The following is a 13571-nucleotide window of genomic DNA, read 5'->3' as shown; positions in this document are numbered from 1 at the left end:
ATTTATACAAGCACTGGGTACAGTCAGAAGCGTGGGAAGGTGAGAGAATTCACCAGAGCCGGAGCGGGGAGCAGAACAGACAGACTGACAAAATACACTGCTGAGGGGAGCAGTGGGCATGGCAGGAGAGGTCTGTCACGCCGGCGGCCAGGGATTGAACCAGCGCTGCAGAGGATGCGAGCAGCTTTACAGCCCAGCACTCAACTGCTGAGCCACCAGGGGAAGCCCTTCTTCTATATCTTTTAATAATGTTTTATAATTTTCTTTGTATGGGTCCTTTACCCCCTTTGTTAGATTTATTTCCGAGTATTTGATTTTTGTTGTTTCAATTATAAAAGTTTGGTTTTCTTGATTTCTTCTTCAGATTTTTTGTTTGCATATAGGAAAGCTACTGATTTTTGTGTGTTGATTTTTTATCCTGTTACTTCACTAAACTGGTTGATTAATTTAATTAGTTTTTCTGTGGTGTTTTTGGGGTTCTCTATGTATATTATCATATCATCTGAGAATAGTTATAGTTTTACTTCTTCTTTCCCTATTTGGATTCCTTGTATGTCTTTCTCTTGTCTTATTGCTCTGGTTAGGACTTCCAGTATTATATTGAAAAGCAGTGGTGAGAGTGGACATCTTGTCTTGTTCCAGATCTTAAGGGAAAGGTTTTTAGCTTTTCACCATTGAGAATGATATTGGCTATGGGCTTGTCATATATGGCCTTTATGATGTTGATGTCCCTTGTATCCTGAGATTTTTGAAGGCCTTTGTCACAAATGGATGCTGAACTTTGTCTAATGTAAAGCACCATCCTAAATGTGTAAATTTTCACTTTTATCTTTGACTCCTCAAGACAGCAAAATGCATATTATGCCATCATTTTCCATTCAAGACATGAAGAAGGGAGTAGGAGGGGAGGATACTACTGGCTATATGTGCATTTTTGAAGTTTGGTAAGCAAACTATTTCTTAGAAAAATTCTCCTGTTTATGTCTCACTGATCTAAATTGTGTTACATGGCCATGTATGACACATTGGGATGAAAATAATCAGCTTGTTACATTGCCAGCCTGGGCAGAACTGGGATTCTATTAGCAAGATGCTGCTACAAAAATATAAAGAGAATAGAAACATTCTTTCCTGGTTTACTAAAGATCACTGGGGGACTTTGTGTCTCTTGCAGGGCTCTAAAGCCATAGTGGATCCTGGTAGGGGACAGCAGCAGATGCCAGGACATGTAAGGGACTTCCCTGGAACAACACCATGGTCTCTCTCCCAACATTACTCTTTTCTCCCCTTAAGAACAGTACTGACTTCTCTCATTCCTTTCCTCCCTCCTCTCCTTGGAGATCTTCTGACTCATCTTTTCCTGATCAGGCAGGAAGTTTAGTGGACAGTGCCCGACCTCAATGGATTAGGACTGAGGGTGTCCAGCTGTGTCTGTGACTGGGGGGCCACAGGAAATAAGTTCATTGTTGTGTAACTAAGCTGTGTTTGCCAACTTAACATTTCTCCACAATAAAGCCAATAATTTTGATTCTGTTACCTTTGTCTAACTTTTAATTATTATTAAACTCAGAGGTGGGAAAGATAGAGGATGTGTCTGAACACCCCACCTGCTGAGCCCCTGTGTAGACTTGGACTGGCATGACCTGACTACAGGTTTTAATGGTCCACATGGATAAATCTGAATATGGGAGATACATCAAAAAGTGTAATCTCTTTTATTTGGGTAATGCTTGGCTTCTGTTTCTACGACACTTTTCTTTCCAGGGCTGTGTAGGTGTACACATACAGGCTCAGCTGGACTGGCACTACTATATTTGCATGAATTTATGCAGAATAAAGTCAGGAAAATTAGCCAAGGTATAAAGATGATTACTGCAGTAAGATTGCTATTTAGAGTTATTTTAAGAAAAAAAAAAATAAAAAAACACTTCAGGGCCTCCCCAGTGGCGCAGCGGTTGAGCGCTGGGTTGCGAAGCTGCCCGCAGCCTCTGCGGCGCCAGTTCGATCCCCGGCTGCTCCCCGGCCACCAGAGGAGGGTCCCACATGGTGCGCAGACCTCTCCTGCCGCCCGCTGCTCCCCTCAGCAGTGTACTTCGGTCCTTCTGCCTGCTCTGCTCCCCGCTCTGGCTCTGGTGAATTCTCTCACCCTCCCGCGCTTCTGACTGTACCCAGTGCTTGTATAAACAAAACAAACAAACAAACAAATAAATAAATAAATAAAACATGCCTCTATAAAAAAAAAAATTAAAAAAAAAAAAAAAAAAAACACTTCATTCTTGGATTGAGTGAAAAACTCCCGAGGAAAGAAAACAGATTTCTGAAAATATCCTTTCCTTCCTGTCATAAAAAGAACATTGGCAGTTTGTCCTTATTGTCATGCAGCAATGTTTGCAAATTGCTCATATTCATCCAGGTTTGAAGTTATTTAAGATCCTGTACAAGTCATGACCTGTATACTCAAATCTGATCCAAAAGAAACTCTTGTGTTAAAAAAAAAAAAGCCTGTATTCAGGAAAGTTCAGCCTTGGGAACAATACTGAGAATTTCCTGAAGTGTATTCAGATCTCTCCAGCTCTCTGTGCATAAACATGCATGTAAACAAAATGTATTTTTGTGGCTTCTAGGCAACTCTCATAATTTAAAATACAGCCTCTAAATCAACAGTCCCCCCTCCCCGCCCCCTGCCATGCAAAGGAGACAAGTAAATTCTCAGTACTTGGCTGCCTAGTGGGATTACTCTTTATTCTGAGAAGCCTTCTTCTCAATCATCCCGTAATCTGGCAAGGAGGCTGAACTGCTCAGCTCTGAACGAAGACAGGTAGCAGGGCACTTCCAAAGGTGGAGGGATACCCGGGTCATTCAGTGCTCCACTCACCCATCCTGGGGTTGTTCATGGCAGAGAACCTAAAACAGAGTTGCTGGAAAAGCCTTAACCTGCTCTGAGTAAGAAATTGGATCTTATTGCCTTTTTTGACCCACAGAGGTGACCCTTTGGCCTCCAAAGAAATGCGTCAATGTGATAGGGGATTTCCCATCCAGTGAGGCTCAGAGACACATAACATCTGCAGTTGTAGTTTAAGTCCTTTTTCCTTTGTTTGCCAAAATGTTTCCAACCAAATAAAGTTAGTGTATTTATGAAGATTTAATCACAGAAGCACAATCACTAGAACACATCATGGTGAGGAATTTGTTTTAGGGATTGACCTTATGTGATCGTGGTAGCTGGTTAAACAGTCCCTGTGAGTTTTTGCTTTAGTGCTTTAGTGTCTGAAGTTAGCAGGAAGGCTGTCAGAAAGGAAAGATGGGTGTGGAGCGGGGAGGCAAAGACAAACTGAAACATGTGAGGATGAGGCAGAAACCACAAAGATGGCTGGACAGTGAGGACTCAGTGCCTACAAACTTCCAAGCTTGTGATGCAGGCGACCTCTCTCCCACGAAGAGCCAACGCGGCCCTGGCAGCAAAAAGGCTGATGCAGGAGACCTGATGGGAGCAGGAGGAGCTGTGGGCTCTGCTGCTGCCCCACACCAGGCGGAGTTGCCACCAGATCAGCAATGCTGTGTGAACAGCACAGTACCATGCCTGGATGACCCTGGGAGCACAAAAATAGTCCCAAGCCCACTATGCAAGGAGTGTTCTGAGAAAGGTATTGATAGTTCTAGCTCAGCTAAGCTGACACAAAACATATCCACCAGAGAGAGGAAGAAGGTGGTGGGTAGACTAGAAATATTGCTATCTTGCTTATGTTCTTTCTTTTTTTTTTAAGATTTATTTATTTATTTATACAAGCACTGGTACAGTCAGAAGTGCAGGAGGGTGAGAGAATTCACCAGAGACAGAGCGGGGAATAGAACAGGCAGACTGATGAAATACACTGCTGAGGGGAACAGCGAGTGCAGCAGGAGAGTGCTGCGTGCTATGTGGGACCCTCGCCCGTTGGCTGGGCATAGAACCAGCGCTGCAGAGGCCGAGGGCAGGTTCGCAGCCCAGCACTCAAATGCTGCACCACTGGGGAGGCCCCCTTGCTTATGTTTTTGATGGAAAACTGAATGTGATTTATAATCAAGTGGCCAGATCAATTAACTGAGGGTTAGAAAATGTGAGCATTTTCACTTTACATGACAAAAAGAACCTGAGATAGAGCACATGAAAGCTAAAAGCCTGGCATAAATTATTCAAAATATAAAAAGATACAGAGAAATTAATAGACACTTTTAGTAGAATAAGAGTGATAAAGGCCTATGAACTCTCCCCTCTTCAACACCCTCCCCCCCACCCCACCGCCCCAGAAGGAAGATGCTTCTTTAAGGGGTCTCTTCCTTAGGGGTCCTTCTTTAAAGGGTCTCTTCCTAGTAGCAACAGGAGTAATAGCTGCAGCTGAAAGGACATGTAGGTCTTTACTGACATTCCTGAGTGAGGGGCAAGACTGTGCAGGAAAGAAAAATCAGAGTTTCTGTGCTTTAAAATTCCCTGTAAGGGAGTGAGATCCAGCTCTTCCGGTAAATTCTCAATATCTCTGGAGAAGCTGTGTCTGCTAAATCATCCAAAGGTGTAAGATGAAGGAAAGCATCATGATCTGTGATCTGGCAGTATCATCACATTAGCAACTTGGGGGTCTCAAAGGATATCTGATTGGGTTCCTGGAATTCATTCACTCATTCAAAGTCTCTCTCTCTCTCTCTCTCTCTCTCTCTCTCTCTCTCTCTTACACACACACACACACACACACACACACACACACATACACACACATACACACACACATACACACCCCTTTCAACCTCCATGATGTACTATAATGGAAAACTAGAGCCTTGAGTCCAGATGGGTACAATGAACCAGCCACTCACTTCTACAACGGGACGTAGCAGCTTTTAAAACCATCTTTGTGATAACTGCTAATGCCAGACATGCTTAAATGTTTCAGAGACATTTGGAAGATGTATATTTAGCTAGAGAGGCTTATGTTATTTGGAACTGTCACTTTTTCTATATATCATTGCTGTGCATCCTGCTAATTGCATACATACAATTACCCTCAAGTGCACTTATCCTTGACCTGCCTATGTCATAAATATTTCAAATCCATGTGCTTCTCATCAGAGAAGATGCCTGCGGTTTCATCCTCTCCTCTCTGGATTGCAAGCCAGGTTGTTCCTTACAACTTGAATAGAAAGTCAGGATCATTATATTTTGTTTTTTTGGTATGTTTTTGATAATATTTTAAGGGAAGAAGAATTTCAACTAACACAAAAGATATAAATTTTAAATAAACATTTAAAAGGGAAATTAATGTCATAAAAATTGAAACTAAGCAAAAAAGTACAGAAATACGTGATTTAATTAGTAAAGGGATAGGTAACTTGTTGTCTCTAGAAAGAAAAAACATCTCTTCTGGGTGTCCTCCCTTAGAAGGTTATTTTCAAAGTTTGACAGAAGCTAGGCCTCTCATTAACAAGATGCAAGTGCAATTTATATTAGCTGTATTTTTGGTCTGTAACTTCTGACTGAAGCAAACTGGAATCATCTTCAGAGCACAGATTAATTATGGAATATCTCAGCAACAACAACAAAAAATTAGATAGCCTTAATACATGGGCTATAGTGCTTAACCAAAAGATCCCAAGGGTTATTGCAAGATCTATGTAGTTCAAATTAATCTATATATGCACCCTTTCTAAGGTTGAAAGTTTTGACCAAGGAAATAGAATTTTAACTGAGAACCCATAAGGAATGGTGCCTTGACATCTTAAGGAAAGGAACTAAGGCATGTCAAGCTTCACCTGAAATGGAAGGTTCCCAACAAGGTCCAACGAGTCAAACAAACTTGCCATTTGTTATGAGTGTCCTCTTGAAAGAACTTCCTTTCAGGGGTCAAATGTTCACAACTCCCTAGGTAAGGAGAAGTATAAAACACAGAGAGCCTCAGACAGAATTACTATCCAAAGTCATCGTGAAAGTGAGTTGGGGGCACAGATAAAGGCTATTGGGAGGGGTATGGCCAGATGAGGAAGCCGCCCTTCCTATAGAGGTAGCATCCTGGTGAGCTTCTTGCTTAAAAAACAAAAGTTCTTTGATGAAAACAGTCATGTCTTCCTTCCCCTCTACTCTTTTCCTTATCCCCCTACAACCACACAGAACAAAATAACTCTTTGAATGAAAGCTTTGAATCCTTCCTCCCTCAACTTTAGTTACCGCCTGACCGGGTGAGGCCCGCTGTTCTTTTCTTCCTCTTCCCAGCTCCCCATGAAAGCTCCTGGATACTGCTACTGATAAATTATTCACCGGACTCAACAGCAACTCCTTAGTTTAATGGAGTAGAATAGATCCCTCTTAGGTAAAAACAAGACCTTTAGCAAGTTTGTTAGTGTATTAGCCTTTTCTGGGAGCTGCTCAGACTCACCGACGTACTGGTGCCTCGGCGTGCTGGTGCCTTCCTCGCAGATGACCCAGAACCTGAAGAACATGATCTAGTCCTGTGAATACCTTAGTGGACAGGTATAACGTTTCCAGCACCCCGGGAGAGTCCCCTGGAGCACTCTTTTCTCTCTTTTTTTTCCTTTTTCCCCCCCTTTATTTTTTTATATATTTTTTACATTATTTTTCATTTTTGCACAATGTATGCATTTTCATCTTGGTTATATTCCCCATACAATTCCCACCCCCCCTTATTTTAACCCTTATCCCTTTTTCCCTCCCTCCCCTCAGTGTGTCTCTGGTTTGTAATTGGAAAAAACCCAAATGCCGAAAAATAGATGACTGGATCAAGAAGATGTGGTACATATACACAATGGAATATTATTCAGCAATCAAAAAAGACAAACTCATGCAATTTGCAGCAACATGGATGGAGCTGGAAGGGATCATGCCAAGCAAAATAAGCCAGAAACAAAAAGAAAAATACCTGATGGTCTCAATCATAGCAGGAATTTAGAAGACTTAAATAAGGGACCAGGAAAATGACAAATTATAATGGAGCACCCTTTTCTAATAGACCCAAGTGCTGTCTGGGTTTTTGGTGGCCCTGAAATTGACAGAGGCCTCTAATTGTAAGAGTAATCAAAGGAACTGTTAGGGGGGAAAGGATGACTTGTGCAAACTCCATATAGGCTTTGTGGACTCCGCCCCCACTCCATCAAGACACTGGGAACTACAAATCCCATGATCCCCAACGGGAAGTTGTGAGGACATGAGGGTGGAGTTAAGCAACCATGTTTGTCTGTTTGAGACTAACTGGCTATGGGGTGTCTCTCTTTCTTTCTCTCTCTCCCTCTCGCCTCTCTCTCAGCACCCAACGTGGGGCTTTCAGCCAGCTCTCTGTGGGTCATTTGGGATTCCAGATCAGCAGAATGGGTAGTACGCATTTAAGAATTTATCTCCCTCTTTTTTTCCTCCCTGAGTTGTTCATTTCCTCATTTCCCCTTCCCTTGTAAATTAACCTTTGATTAGCCTTTTGTGTATGCCTGCAGTTTAAGTCCCCTTTAAGCACGTGGGTGAGGACCCACAGTCAGGCAACCCATTTTATATGAGGGCTGCCGTGTAACAGAACCAGTGTGGCAGCATCAACCCCCATCTCTAACAGAGGATCAGTAACCACAGAAGCATGTTTCTTAAGCCTCCCCTGTCCCTCTTAATAAGGCCCGGATGTGAGATTCTGAGCCTGAGGAGCAATAGGCTAGCCCAGTCAGAGCCCCATCCCTCACATCAGTGCATGTTCGTATACACATTAATGTGACTGCACACATGTGCACACTCACTCACACTCACACTACACTCACTCCAGGCCTGTTGTGGGAAAGAGAGAAGAGCTTTGAATCCCATTAAGATTTGTTAGAACAAATTGTAATAACTAAAAATAACCCAAGAGATATCACATCTGCCTAAAGCTACAGCAATGACAGAACATGGTTGAAAGCAGTAATTAAAAAAAAAAAATAAGCCATTTCTTATATTTCCTATTTCAAGTTGAGACTCTGAATAAATTGGTTACCTACAATGTATAACGGCTTAGTTACTGAAAATTTTACACATAAGGATAAAACAGCTCTTCAGAAAGAAAAAGATAGTTTTCTCCAAGAGGCTGTTTAATCTGTCCATAAAAAGGAACAACCTGGCAGCCTCGGATCTCAGAGCCCTGGGCAGGGAGTGGAGAGACCAGGGCCCTGGGTCCAGCAATAGCGAAGCTGCAGACACTGAGCAAGTCCCCTCTTCTCTGGCCTTGGTGTCCCCTTTGGTCAGAGGCCCCACAGGATTGGCTCCACAGCTGCTTCCAATTTCCTTTAGACTTGCTCATAACCTGATCTTTTATAGGGGCCAGAGGATTTGAAACACCTAAATGCAGGTTAAACACAAACAGTTTTCCCGCATAAAACACCAATTATATAAACAAAGAGATTCCTTCCCTCCTGGGTGTGTGTTACTGTGAAAGTCGGATAAATCTCCCTCACTTCCCTAGTGGAGCTGGTGAAAGGACATCGATGATGCAGCATGTAGGGTCCCTGAAGGCTGGTCCGTACCACCAGAATGGGTCCTGGAGTCAGCAGAATGGCTCCCCCGGTATCTTTTGCCACCTCTCTATTACCAAAGCCTTCCGTGAAGGAGATGCTCCATCACAAAAGGAAATAGCTTCTTTTTTCCCTTAAAAAGTTTTAGAAGAGGGCCTCCCCTGGTGGCGCAGTGGTTGAGCGCTGGGCTGCGAAGCTGCCCACAGCCTCTGCAGCGCCGGTTCAATCCCCAGACGCAGGCAAGGGTCCCACATGGTGTGCAGATCTCTCCTGCTGAGCCTGCTGCTCCCCTCAGCAGTGTATTTCGTCAGTCTGCCTGTTCTGTTCCCCGCTCTGGCTCTGGTGAATTCTCTCACCCTCCTGCACTTCTGACTGTACCCAGTGCTTGCATAAATAAATAAATAAATAAATCTTTAAAAAAAAAAAGTTTTAGAAGAGTTAATTATTAAATATTTTAAATGTACATAGGATACAGATTAAAATACAACAGCGTGTATTTTACTATATTCAAGTTTATAAATTGTTAACGTTTGCTTCTGATTGAAAAACAACAGAGAGAGAGAGAAAGAGAGAGAGAGAGGAAGGAAAAACTTTCTAGTTACAGTTGAAATGCCTCCACAGTCTCAGCTGAGGTGCAGTCACCTCTCCCCAGAGGTAATAACTCTCCTATTGGTCATGTGCATTTTCCCTGCCCATATTATATATTTTTTTTATGTATTTATTCACGAGTGTGTGTAATTTCAGAACCTTCTTGGTTTCTGGTTTGGGTGCATTTTATCCAGTGTCCCTATGTGTTGCAGCAGTGCAGAGCTCTGCGCGCTGAGCCATGGCGCTCGCTACCTGTTTTCTTTCGTCCCAGCTTGCTCCCAAGCGCACATTGATTGGCTGGCTGTCCAGTCAGAGCAGCAAGGGACTCAGTGTTATCCCCCTGAGAAACCTTCTTCACCTCTCTTTTACTTCACTTTTCTCCCTTCAGGAACTTGAAGAATCCAGGCTGGCCTGGTGTGCCTCCCTCAGGAAAGCCCAGCCAAGTCTTTGTACTCTCCTTCTTCCAGGTTAAGCAAAACAGGCCTAGAGAGCACTTCAAGACCAATCCTTCCCCCTCCACTTCCTTCTCCTTGCCATCTGCCTGAAAGAGGCCCAGAGTAGCATCACTCCAGGCCTCAAGAGTGGTATTCTCCAGTGTCTCCCATGTTCATTCTCCTGCTTCTTGCTGGTGGATATAGTCGTTCCTCTTGTTGGAATGGCAAAAAATGGGGCTTGGATTTGGACTTGGAGAGACTATGTCAGCCTTTCAATGGCTTGGGTTTGTTGACTGTTCAGTGCCGGGCTCCCTGTAGTGCTGCAGTGAGACTGGGCTCAAAGCGCCTAGTAAGGGTTACTGTATTCTTCTCTGTGCACCTCATAGGAAGGAATGTCACCTAGGAAAGGATTCAGATACCACTGCTCTGTGACCTGTGTTTCTCAACACTACCTGCACATTCAGGTCACCTGAGAGTTACTAGAAATAAAATGGATTACCTAGACTTACCCCAGAACAATTAAATATGAATTAAATTAAATAATTAAATTAAATTAAATATGAAATAACTATGAGCACATGTATTTTTAAAAGGGCAGGAGCCTGATTACTGTGATATGAAGCTTCCATCTCACTGCAGTACTGAGGTTGAGACTAGGGAGGGAGATCTATATTCCTACTCCCTGCCCCCTCCAGTATTTGATCTTTGTTTTGGTCTCCTTAGAAGACAAAGATGCTCAGTCTGTAACATTTTTGCAGCTGGAAGGGTGGTCCCTGAAACCTGAGGTCTTTCCTGATTGGGAGGGTTGCAATAGCAACCCTGCAGAGGTTACAGTGTTTCTCTGGCCTACTCATTCCCTTCTCTGTTTTCCAGTTAATCCCTCAGTTTAGAGTTGTCACTGTGTCATGCTGCTCTTGAGTTCCACAAAGGACCCCATTCTCTAGAGCACCTGTGAGCTTTCCTCAGCTTCAAAGCCTTCTTGGAGGTCTGGCCAAATGTCTCCTGTATACATCACAGGGAAGAACAGAGGTTCTTGGAAGATGCTGGAACTCAGTGGACAAACTGATTCCAGATTTCCCTTTTAGGCAGTTCTAATCCTCTCTCCAAAGAGGGACAAGAGTTTCTTTTTAAACTGGCGGACAGTTCAAATGCAATCCCAAGTGTCCTTGGGCCTTATGAGCAGAAGGTACCTGGACTCTTTTCAAAAAGGACATGCAGTTAAATTCCTGGAAGGAAATTATCTGTTGAAAGTGACAATTAGACATTTGTTAGAAACAAATTAGACATTTGTTAGAAACTCACCCATCATTTATGGAAGGCCTGAAATTTCATACTGTTCCCTCTACACAACCTCCCTGGTCTACATAGAGATTACTCTACATCATTCCCATCTCAACAGCAGTAATTTAAAAATTCAAGTACAACTTCACTGTTAAGTTCCTTTTCACTGAAACATGAGTCTTTCAGCTTGTTTTCCACTTCATCGCTTATTTTTTTTCTTTCTTAAAAGAATGTTATTCTTTGCATCATGCTAATCAGTTTGCTTTGAGACTTGGGTTTATTTTTTAAACTTTTTTTAGAATTCTCTTCAAAAGGTTTAACCCCACATTGGTGTTACATGAGGAGGATGGATCTGGAAGGGGAAGATTATTCATTCTGTCTTTGTAAAACTTTCTAATCTTTACTTTCTCAAGATGAGCACTTTAGTAATTTTATAATTTATATATAAAAATTAGATTTAGTTACTATATGAAATAAAATACTTTATTATAAAGAAATATACATTATTTTACATATTTATTTAAAATCAAAGCTAAACGTGTTTTCTCTGTTGAATTTTATGTAACCCCTTAATATCTATAGTTTTTCATGTATGTTCACATTACACAAAGTGCATATATAAATATACGAGTGCTTTAAAGCACTTAGACAATTCCCAGAACATGCTAAACCCAGCACATATAAATAAACAAGAACATACGTAGTAACATGTAAATCTATAAGGAATATGTGTCCTGTCATTTAACAAAACAAAAGATTTGTGTTAAATCTTCAATCAAATGAAACTTCTCAGTTAAGGATAAAAACACAGTGAGGAGTACTGATGGATAACTTCTGATGTTTTCTTTGTTCTCATCTGAGAAACTGGAATGAGTTAAAGTCAAGGAGCATGCTGAGGTTTAACTCGTTCCATAGTTCCAAAGTGACACAGGCATGATTTAAAGCCAGACAGCCTGGCCAGGTTTTTAGCTCTTAGTGGAAGTTGTCTGTTTTTGATTGATTACACAGGACCGGGGGCTCTGAACACCTACTGTGACTGACCTAGGGCTGAATGCAGCCTGACAGATGGTTTGTTGCATTCCCATAATTTTTCTGGTTTCAGTGAAAGTCCTTGGATTTGAGTAACTGTGGGGTTGAACTTGGACTCCTTAGCTATTCCTGGACCTGGCATCCACTGCTATGGCCCCAAATGCCCTGACCTTTTTCAAGCCAGACCAGGATACCCCAAACCTTGAGTTTGAGAGTAGACTCTGGGTCCTGACCAGGGCTTTGGTTACGTATGGCACTGGAGTTGAGCACTAATCCAAGTTCCATGTGAGTGGGAAACAGAGCCACCAGGAGTAGCCATAGCTGGAATGGCCTGAGACAGACAGAGTCCCACTCACACTCTTGTCCAGAGGGGAGATCAGGCTGGACCTGCTCTGACCTTAGCTCCTTGGTCTCTGCCAATCCTGGGGCAGCTTTGGTTTTGGCCCATTTGAGTTGGTGTCAATGCTGCTCTTCTATCTTACTTTTCCTTGAAGCAGATGAAAATAGAAGAGAATCACACTTGCCAAAGAATTTTGCACATATACTTCTGGTCTTAGTATTTTTTACCTGTATTTTTTTTCTTTTGCTATTAGAAAAAATTCTGAATCATAAACACATGAAAAAATTGCATTAAGAACCAATTGCATTGTTTCTTGGCAATCATGCTCTTGCTAAATTAAAAAAAAAATTGCAACTGGCTTTGATTGGAATGTGAAATGCCACAGAGACTTGTAAAACAGTGCAGGGGCTACTCTTGTGTACTTAGGCACCAGTCAGAGATTTTAATTGTTCATGCATCAAGAATTCTACAACTATTATAACTTCTGAGTGATTTTCTTCTCTAAGTTTAAGGGAGAACATTTTTATGAGACTTATTTTGATGGGGGAGAATTAAGTCTGTATTCACAATTGCTTAGGGAGGGATAGTTCAGGAACTTTCCTAATGATTTCATTCAGAGTGAGTAGCTGAGTCCAGCCGCTGGGACCACACACTCATATCCTTCCTTCCGGCTATTCTAACTGCAGAAGGAAGTCCAGGAGTACCTCCTGTCCTGAACCAACTGGTTAGGGTGGGGATCAGTCAGAAATATAAAGTGAAAGTACCAGAAACTCTTTCTGTCTGTGTCTCAGGTCTAAATTCTTACTTGGCTTCTTTAGCCCCCTCTGATCCCCTGGCTTGGTGCCCTTTGAAGGTCTGATTTTCCCAAATGATTGTTTAATATGAAATACCTAAACATTTAAGCTTTGTGATTTCATTTCAGTTTTCCAAGAGTATCCTGGATGAAATACTGATTGCAATATCTAGAAATGTCCTGGACCCTTTTCTTTTTTAATTAAAAACAGATGCGCTTATACTGGGAGAGTCATTTCTTTTATAAGCTGTGTCTACCTAATAGCATAGCAGAAATTCAGCAAAATTTAAGTAAATGAAGACAGAATAATGGATAGCTTTGGATTTATTTCAAAACATTTAGGAAGAATGAACACAAATAACTGCCCTCAATCTGTTCAGTCACAACCTCTTCCTTGGTTGTGTCCTCCAAACAGCTAAAAGATGGCTTTCCCTCTCCCCTCAATCAATCAGTTATTTTGTGAGCACAACTTCAGAGTGAATGTCTACGGGTTATATAATGGAGTTATCACATCTAAATTGGTATTTCTTAAGCTTGTCACTATTAGCTCTTTGTTATGGGACTGTCCTATGTACTACAGGATATTTGGCAATGTCTCTGGTCT

The sequence above is a fragment of the Talpa occidentalis genome, unplaced genomic scaffold (genome assembly GCF_014898055.3).
Source record: "Talpa occidentalis isolate TD23 unplaced genomic scaffold, MPIMG_talOcc4v2.1 talOcc4.5, whole genome shotgun sequence".
NCBI lineage: Eukaryota > Metazoa > Chordata > Mammalia > Eulipotyphla > Talpidae > Talpa > Talpa occidentalis.
The sequence above is the reverse complement of the archived record's forward strand: the minus strand, read 5'-3'. Positions refer to the sequence as shown.